We start from the raw sequence: 9,830 nt of genomic DNA, 5'->3' as shown, positions 1-9,830 counted from the left end.
AGCCTTGCAGGAATCTAATGCCATGATGACTCAGTATTCACTAACTCAGTATTCACAGCATTCAGTCTTTACCTCACTAATTCTTTATAGAACATAATCACTTCGAAAAAAGAGAATCTACTGTATATATACACCCAACAGAAATGCAAACAAGCATCCCTAAAGGCATGTATCAGGGTGTTTACTTAAGAATGTTTGTGTCAGCCACAAACTTCACCAACCCAAATGCCAAGAAACAGTGGAATGGATCTATCACACTCGATATATTCACACAATGGAACACCACAAAGCAAGAGAAACAAGCAATCTACCACAAAACAATAATATGGAGGAATCTGACAAGCATCATGCTGAGCAAAAGAAACTAGGCACCAAAAACAATATATTTAGTGACTTCATTAAGTTGAAAAGCAGGTCAAACCAGTGCATAGTGAGAGATGCCTGGCTCAGTGGTTCCTCTAGGTGGACGGGGAAGGTGAAAGTGCAGATGGGAACCAGAAGAGGCATCAGCGGGCTCCGGATTCTTAAAATGTTCTGTTTCTCAACCTGGTACTGGTCACATTATGTCACTTTAAGACAATTTCTAAAGGGCACTGTTATGATTTGCATACCTCTTTGTAGATATGTCAAGAAGGAAGTTCATTCAAAATTATGAACTAAGGTACCAAGCGTAAAGAGGCTTCCCAGGTGGCTCAGTGGTAAAGAATCTGCCTGCCAATGCAGGGCAGCTGGGTTCAATCCCTGATCCGGAAAGATCGCCTGGAGAAAGAAAAGACAACCCCCTCCAGTATTCTTGCCTGGGGGAATCCCATAGACAGAGGAGCCTGGCAGGCTACAGTCCAGAGTTAAAAGAGTCCGTCATGACATAGCAACTTAACAATAACACCCAAGTATAAAACATAAGTGTCATTTCTGTTTGATGTGCAGCAGGCAAAAATGCTAGAATGTCCAGTGGAAAAGCTAGAAAACATAAACCAAGAAAAACTCAGTGTCCTTTGCAAGAAGCCAAGTGGCCTCTGTCAAAGGGACCGTGTTGGCTCCCATGATATTTCATTCACACAAAGGAAAGGCATGAATTTCTGTCCACACACACACAGCTTTGCATCCCTCAGAACACACAAACACACATGGTGTTAATCCTCTAGCCTGTGCCTGCCTTGAACTTTTTTGGTTTTCACTCGGTTACAGCAAGCGTTTAGAAATGGTGTTGAAACACTTCCTCCCAGGAATTCTCTGTCTTGCCATCTCTGCTTTCCTGCCTGGTTCAGAATTCCAAGAGGAGACTCCAAAGGAGACAGCAGGCCTGGCTGAGGACTTTGGCCACTATACAATGAGAGTCACATTCCCCCTGCCCCCTAAATGTTGGTCCTGCTCTACCCACGGCTGCCACCAACTTGCCTCTGGTTTTGTTAGCTCTTGTAATAATTCTGTTTTCATACCTTTACTTTCCCTATGCCGACCTGTCTTCCAAGTTCCAACCAGAGGATCTCTCCCTCTTACAAATCCAACCATGTCTTATTCCTGGCTTTAAAACCCTGTATTTAAACAACAAAAAAGCAGACGTCCTAATTTTGAAAATGGACAAAGGTCTTGACTAGACATTTCTCCAAAGAATATATACAAATGGCAAACAAACACATGAAAAGATGCTCAACATCACTAACTCTTCTTTTTCCAACATCACTTAATGAAACGCAAATTGAGGCCACAATGGAGAACCGCCTTACACACCTTCAAATGAGAGCCCAGGAGCCTCAACTGTTGAGCTGATGTGCCACAAGTACTGATGCCCGAGCGCCCTAGAGCCCGTGTTCTGCAACAAGAGAAACCACCGCAATGAGAAGCCTGAACACCACAACTCGAGAGGAGTCCCCGTTCATTGCAACTATATAAAAGCCCATGAGCAACAAAGACCCAGCACAGCCAAAAATAAATTAATTAAAAATAAATAAAATTTTTTTTTAATAGTAACACTTTCTTTTTTTTTTTTTTAAAGAGTACACCAGCACTGAGAACCTACTGGATTTCCCAGAAGCAACACAAGTCAGTTTCTCTGCACAGACTTCATGGAACCTATTCTGACTCCTCTCTGCTCCTTCTTGATTTGTGGCTGAGCTCTGAATGGATGAGGGCTTCCCTGGTGGCTCAGATAGTAAAGAATCTGCCTGCCAAGCAGGGGCCTGGGTTTGGTCCGGGGATCAGGAAGATCCCCTGGAGAAGGGAATGGTTACCCATTCCAGTATTCTTGCCTGGGAAACCCCAGAGATACAGCTACAGTCTATGGGGTCGCAAAGAGTTGAACACAACTGAGCAACTAACACTCTGAATGGATGGGGTTGTGAGAAAGACCAGGCTTCTGTTCTGAAAGTGAAGATAAGTCAATGTGCTCAGACATGAGTTCCTGGAAAAACACGAACAAAGTCTCCTGCCCCTGCCACAAAGCCCTTCTCCCCAACACAGCCAGGCTCAACTTGAAAGAAGTTAAATCTTCATCTCACTCCTTGAGAGCTCAAACAGTCACCCAGCCTCGGTGTCTGGTATAAGGCTCGAAACACAGAAGACTCACAATGGATGCTTTCTACATGAATACATGAATGCATGGATAAATGAAAACAGCCAGTCACTGCTTCCCAGGCACTGGCCACCAAATTCTGGGGACACAGAGTCATTGCTAACACCAGCTGCTGAGATCATAAGAAATCTTCACACGTCCATGTGGTCAACTTGTATGGACACAGAATCACTGTGCCTATATACCCATAGGTGTGAATATGGCACACGTGTGTCCCGGTGCCCAGTTTGACCAATGCCAAGTTACATGGCTGCTAAACATACACACATATGCGCATGGACACTATAGACACACTACTATTGTATTGGGGCACGGTTAGAGTGAAGTGAGTCATACACAAGCAGAGTTTGATCCTGCCTTTATTTAAAATTTTGTTATTTTGTTCATCATGGATTTTTTTTGCATTGATTTTTATTTTCTTAAAATATTGCATAAAAAATATTTATCTTGGGGGCTTCCCAGGTATCCCAGTGGTTAAGAATCTGCCTTGCAATGCAAGGGACACTGGTTCGATCCCTGGTCCAAGATCCCACATGCCACGGAGCAACTAAGCCCGTGCACCACAACCACTGAGCCTGTGCTCTGGAGCCCTTGCACCACAACTACTGAACCCACAGGCTTCAATTACTGAAGCCCGAGCACCCTAGAGCCTGTGCTCCGCAACAAGAGAAGCCACCACAGTGAGAAGCCCGAGCACCCCAACGAAGAGTAGACCCCCTCTCGCCTCAGCTAGAGAAAGCCTGCGTGCAGCAGTGAAGACCCATCACAGCCAAAAAGTAAAAATAAATCTTTAAAAAAAAAATATTGGTTTCTGAAGCTATTGGCACCTCCTTCGATTTTGCACCCAAGGCGAGTGCCTCACCTGTCACACCCTGGCCAGGACTATTGACACACACTGCCTGCACCTCCTCACCAGTCAATGGGACACACCAGTCTCTGCACAAACCTCATTCTACCACTAGATGTCGCCCCAGCTCCTTCAGCTTGAGCTCAGCAGCAACCCCTTAGGAAGAAAACGGCCAATTCACTTAATTATCTGGGAGTCCTCGAGATTTCCTTTTACTTCCCTCCACCCGAAACATTTACATTCCCTAATGGAGCCCTGGGGGAACAGCGTCTTAATCCTAAATAGTGGTGCCCTGGAGTGCTGGAATTTTTAGGCACAGATGAAGACGGGTTTTCCTAATGCCTGCAATCCAGGAGCGATGGTTGACTTGAAATGGGTATGGGATAACCCAAGGGGAGGGTTGTTCCCCTGACCTTCCCTGGGCACAAGAGTCCCACTGTTTGAGAAAGAAAGAGACTCTGTGGGGGGAAGAGGAGGAGGGACTGATCCATTCATTCGACAGATATTTTTTGAGATCCTACTGCGTGCCAGGCTCTGCTGTAAACACTGATACAACAGATCACCGGACCCCGATAAGTTGCCCCTCTAGGGGGAGACAATAATTTGTTGTTTTGTTGTTGTTTAGTCTCTAAGTCATGGCCGACTCTTTTGTGACCTCATGGACTGCAGCCCGACAGGCTCCTCTGCCCAGGCTCCTCTGCTCCTCTGCCTGGGATTCCTCAGGAAAGAACACTGGAGTGGGTTGCCATTTCCTTCTCCAGGGGATCCTCCCAACCCAGGGACTGAACCCATGTCTTCTGCCTGGCAGGCAGATTCTTTACCACGAAGCCACCTAGGAAGCCCAATAAGTGAATAAACAAATCCCGGAAATGTAGTGACAAAGGCTATCAAGAAAAACAGCACAAACACAGAGCTCTCAGAGGAGGTGACTTAAGCAGAAGGGGAGGGAGGAAGTTGAGTAGCTACCTAGGGGAACAGTGTCCCAGGCAGAAGGAATGACGCATGCAAAGGCCCTGAGGCATGCAGTATAAACTGAGCTATTCCTCCTGTCCCATCCTGTGAGGACCCCAGGAAAGAGGGGACCCCAAACTCACACAGTACCAGAGATGTAGCTAGATCTTTTTTATTTTTTTGACTGCTGAGCCTTCATTCCTTTGCTCGGGCTTTCTCTAGTTGCTACGAGTGGGGACTACTCTCTGGTTTTGGTGCAATGGCTTCTCATTACAGTGGCTTCTCTTGTTGTAGAGCACAGGCTCTGGGGCACGCAGGCGCAGTAACTGAGGTGCACTGAGGCTTAGTAGCCCTCCATGGCATGTGGCATCTTCCCAGACCAGGGATTGAACCAGTGTCCCCTGCATTGGCAGGTACATTCTTAACCACTAGAATACCTGGGAAGTCCCAATGTAGCTAGATCTGAAAGAGGACTTCCCAGTGGTCAGGAAGGGAGCATCTTTCCAAGAGGAAAGATGGTGAGCCTTGAAGCCATCAAGCTCTCTGGTAGCTCCAGACCCTGGGTGGATGGACAACTCCTCTGATATGTATTACTTTCCTGTTCTCAGGGTAAAATCCAAGCTCCTATCCACAGCCCACAAGTTTCCACTTGGTCTGGTCCTTCTTGGCTTCCCTGGCCTCATCTTCCCCTCGACTTTTCCTTCCCTCACTCCTCTCTAGCCACACCAGCCTTCTTGCTGCTCCTCAAACACTCCAAGCTTGTTCCTACCTCAGGGCCTTTGCATTTGCTGTCCCTGCTTTGAAAGCTTTCCCCCTGGACACAGAAGGCATCTCTCTCACCTCTCAGGGAGCCTCAAATACCACCTCCTTAGAGACACAGTCTCTATCACACCTGCTGAAACAGCTCCCCACCCCACCCATCATTCTTTAACCTCCCTTGTTGTTTAGTCACTAAGTGGTGTCTGACTCTTTTGTGACCCCATGGACTGTAGCCCATCAGGCTCCTCAGCCCATGGGATTTTCCAGGCAAGAACACTGGAGTGGGTTGCCATTTCCTTCTCCAGGGGATCTACCCCACCCAGGGATAGAACCTGCATCTCCTGCTTGGCAGGTGGATTCTTTACCACTAAGCCACAAGGGAAGCCCTTAACCTCCTTTACCCTGTTTAATTATTCTTCATGCCACTTGCACTGTATTATATATTGATTTAGTTGTTCACACGGTATTATATATTTATTCGGTTTTTGTCTGTCTCTCCTACTACAAGGTCAACCCCAGGAGGGCAGGGACTTGATGACTTGGTTCAAAGCTGAATCTCCAGTGCTTCATCATATCTGTTGATTGAATGGACAAATGCATAATTTCCAGAAAGGACCCCTGGTGGAGCCCAGGGCCCATCAATGACGGGGAAAGAGGTCCTGGGAAACAATGGAGGAGACTCAGAGGGGACAGAGTGTCCATTTTCCAGACCTCTCTCTGCCCTGGGCGCTAGGCTGGGTGGGCAAGCTGGGACACACAACACAGTAGCGCCCACTGTAGCTAGTGGAAGGACCCGACCAGCATAACTCCAACTGATCACCCCAGCTAAGTCCCGCCCCATCCACCATTTGGCCCCGCCTCCACGGACTCAGTTTAGTCCCGCCCCCAAACAGCCTCATTTAACTCCTCCCCCATGAATCTTCATGTGAGCCCCGCCCCCAAGCATCTCCCACCCTCCTCTGGGGTCACCCAACAGCACCTCTCACTGCACTCTCCCGCACCCCTAGACAATCTTGGCACGGGACAGGAAATGTAGAGTTTCCTAAAGGTTAGCAGGGGATGGGGGAAGAGTCCCCAGATGGTGGTTCCAAGGATCCTTCTGGGAAACCCAATTCAGCTTCCCTCCTGGTGCATTTTTATCCACCATTCTCTTGAGCGTACACATCTTTTGGTTTCTTGTCTCTCACTCAGCTGACTTTCTTTACTTCTTTGGGATTCATGTATCAGTCGAGCACCTGTAGTGTGCAGCCTGATGCCTGGCACTAAGCACACTCCCCACCCCAGTCAGTACTTGGATACTGTGATGGGAAAACAGAGTGAGGGAGGGCACCTCTTGAGGTCTTCTGTGGCCTGGAAATCCTCCTACCTACAGTCTTATCTCCATCTCTCCCAATGTCCCCAGACCCCCAGAGTGGGCACAAGGGTCTGATTTCTTTCTTCTCTCTCTTTTTTTTTTTTTTTTTTGCCACACCGCGCATCTTGTGGGATCTTAGTTCCCTGACCAGGGATTGAACCTGGGCCCTCAGTAGTGACAGTACAGAGTCTTAACCACTGGACTGTCAGGGAAGTCCCTTTTTCTTCTCTTGACCACAAAAGAGAAGGTACCAGGATTGTTCTTCCTCTGAGTTTCTACCTAGAAACCCTTCTAGTGTCTACACAGGCACTGTCCACACCCATGGAGTGGATTATTTAACAAGACAGTAAATGTGTGGGTTCAGGAGCCTTGGTTCAGTCCTAGCTCTGCCACACCCTAGCTGTCTGAGCTTAAGCAAGTGACCTAACTTTCCAGTGCCTTGGTTTCCCCATCTGTAAAGTGAAGGTAACGTGAGCACCCATTAATTACTGATTAAATGCCTTAGTTCATTCTGTGTGCTTGAAACAGTGCCCAGCACATAATAAGCATTTAATAAGTGTTAGCTGTTATCATAATTATTATTTTATTATTTTGGATTCCAGCTTCCTTCTGAGCTTCTAAAGATGAGATCTTAGGGGGCTCCCACCCCGAAGATGGAGCAGGAAAGAGGTTTCCCAATAGCATTAGAAAGCTGGGACCACCCCTCCTTTTGCAAAGCCTGCTCAAGAGGTGAGGTAGCATGGAGAGGGAGACACACTTCTGTGAAAGCATGGAGTGTGCAGTGCACACACACAAACACATGGATATACACGTTCGCACACACAGTCCTTGCCCCACATACCCCCTTTTAGAATGACTTGGGCACAGAATGACACACAATTACCCAAAGCTCCCACACCAGGCACACACCTGGTCACACACATTTTGTACAACACCCAGGCAGATGGACAGAGTCATGGGGACACTGACACACACAGCCCTTTACACACAGTCACAGCTGCCCAAATACCACTGGGATTAACACAGACCTCACTTGCTGTCACTCTGCCAATCACACACAGATACACAACTCCAGGTCGCAGCCTCACAAGCCTCCCACTGTCACAACAGCCCTTCAAGTCACAGCTTCCAGCTGTGACACTCAGACTCTGCCTCACGTACACACACCCTCTCCCAATCCCGCCCCAACTCACGCACAGCCGGCCCCACACCTGCACAGCCACACACACAAACTCTCAGTCACACCCAACCGTGACACAAAGGCACCCACGTTTACCCAGCACCCCTCCAGCACCTCGCACACATCCCCATCAGTCACACACATGCGAGTCCCACCCCCTGCCCACACTGGGGATGCTGGCGAGGAGTCGGGGGCTGTGATGGGGGGCATGAAGGACAAGTAATGCCCAAACCCCACTGAAGTCCCCTCCCACAACCCCACTAAGCTCGAGCGAGATGGCGGGTGTGGGCTCCGGGTCACCGAGAGGTTGAGAACCCCGAAGCTGGAGTCAGGTGGTCCCCCAAACCTAGGATGCTTTGAAGCTGAATTTAAAGCTTCCCTTCTTATTCCCAAAGCCAGGGTGGACGGCCCAGCCCCTCCCCCGCTGCGACCCCCCTTCCCTCACCGCCCCGGGGGGGAAGCCATGGAGCCCCCAGTCCCGTTTCTGCGGGACCTCCTGAGCCCCCTCCCCTCCTGGAGCCCTCCGCGCCCGCACCTGCCCGCCAGGCCCCTACCTGTCCGGCGAGGCCTGAACACAGTAGCAGCAGCAGCAGCGGCGGCGGCGGCGGGACCGCGAGCGGCCACATGACGTGCCCCCGGCCCGGCGTCCCGTCCCCCGCCCGCCCTAGCGGCGCCTCGGCCCGGGGACCGCCACCAGGCGCGACCCCGCCCGCCCGCCGGCCAGGGCGACCCTCCGCCGCCGCCTCCCCCGCCTCGCCGGCGGCTGGGATCCCGCCCCACCCCCGCCCCCCGCGCTCGCTCAGAGTCTTTGTTGCGGGCTCCGCCCCCCCGCCCAACCCCCAGCTCGTTTTCGGGAGCGGATCTTGCTGGGGTCTGGGGATGGGGAAGAGGGGGAAGGAAGATGGAAGGAAGAAGGGGAGGGTAGCTGGGGACGCGACCCAGAACCCCAAGGCCATGGGGGGGTGGTCATGGAGATGGGGGGAGGGAGTGAGGTTCCGTCACGTGGTTGTCAGTTTCCCCTCCCTGGACATTTCCTACGCTGTCAGTGAGGGGTGGGAGGGGGATCCAGGGACGGAGTCGTAGGAGGAAGGCCTGGCAGCAAAGAAGAGACATTGAGAGGCCTCATGCTTACGGAAGTCAGGAGTGAACAGAGAAACTGAGGCAGAGTGTGTGAAACTCTTCTTTGCAGGAAGGGGTCACGGCCATGACACGGGGGGCGAGGGGTGGGGTGGAAGAAGGAGACAAAAAGGAAGACAGATACAGCGGGCGGGAGATCGTTAGACTAGGCCGAAAGGGGTGACCAGCTGGTGGGCACCTTGTTTTCACCTCCTCCCCTTCTCCAGGGGTCCTCGGGCTCAGTCTCCCTTTTTCCACCACACCTGGGACAGTCTCTCCCTCTCATTTCAATGGCCCAAGACTGGAGACCAGAATCCTAAGAGAATCAGCCACCTCCACACAAAGCTATTTGCAGATGAAGAGCGTCCTTGTCTTGCCTCCATCCTTTCTCTGCCTCCCCCCTCTTCGGCTTCCCCAATCATCTTCTTTCTCCAAAGTCCCTCTGTGGCTTTTTGGCGGGGGAGGGGTAGTGACCAAGCAGGCCAGTCAGGTTATAGAGGAATCGATCATAAATATTGGGAATGGGGAAGCATGGAATTTTACTGATCCTACTGTGTGGGACAGATAACAAGTTATGGGTGTTTTTGTCAAAGCAAGGAGAAAGAGCTTGTTATATGATACGGCCTGGGTTCCACCCTGGTCTGTCCCTTCTCAGCCATGCAATGCCAGGCAAAGAGCTTTCCTTCTCTTGGGAAAACTGTTTCCTCTTGAGTTGTTGGGGACTTTGTGACTCATGAATAAAGAGAGTACCTAGCCAGCAATCAATGCCCGGAGGGTATTACTACATTGAAGGCTATATTAAAATTATGATTAGGTCATACTGCGGTCAGGGTCATACTCAGTGTCCTGATAGTACGTTGTCAGTTTGGACATCAGCACGGTTGGGAGTCCTCACCATGGTTCATTCAGCTCCTGCCAGGTGGCCGTTACCAGGGTAACCCCCTCCCCGCTCTGCTGCTTCAGCCCTTGGAAGTGGTAGCTTGCTACTCCTGAGTAGATTCACTTCCTCGTATTTACTTTTAAAGCTTAACTGCCATCTCTATGACTAAAT

The 9,830-nt window shown here is 50.3% G+C and overlaps 1 non-coding gene across 1 annotated transcript; it reads right to left on the bottom strand.

The window, feature by feature from the left end:
* Nucleotides 1-6,622: 6,622 nt before the first annotated feature.
* On the bottom strand, nucleotides 6,623-6,695 carry TRNAD-GUC. The gene has a single exon. It is a non-coding gene; the product is annotated as a tRNA-Asp (tRNA).
* Between the last annotated feature and the right edge of the window lie 3,135 nt (nucleotides 6,696-9,830).

Source organism: Bison bison, unplaced genomic scaffold (genome assembly GCF_000754665.1).
Source record: "Bison bison bison isolate TAMUID 2011002044 unplaced genomic scaffold, Bison_UMD1.0 scf7180017864492, whole genome shotgun sequence".
Classification (NCBI taxonomy): domain Eukaryota; kingdom Metazoa; phylum Chordata; class Mammalia; order Artiodactyla; family Bovidae; genus Bison; species Bison bison.
Note: the sequence above shows the minus strand (reverse complement) of the source record. Positions and strands in the feature narration are given on the sequence as shown.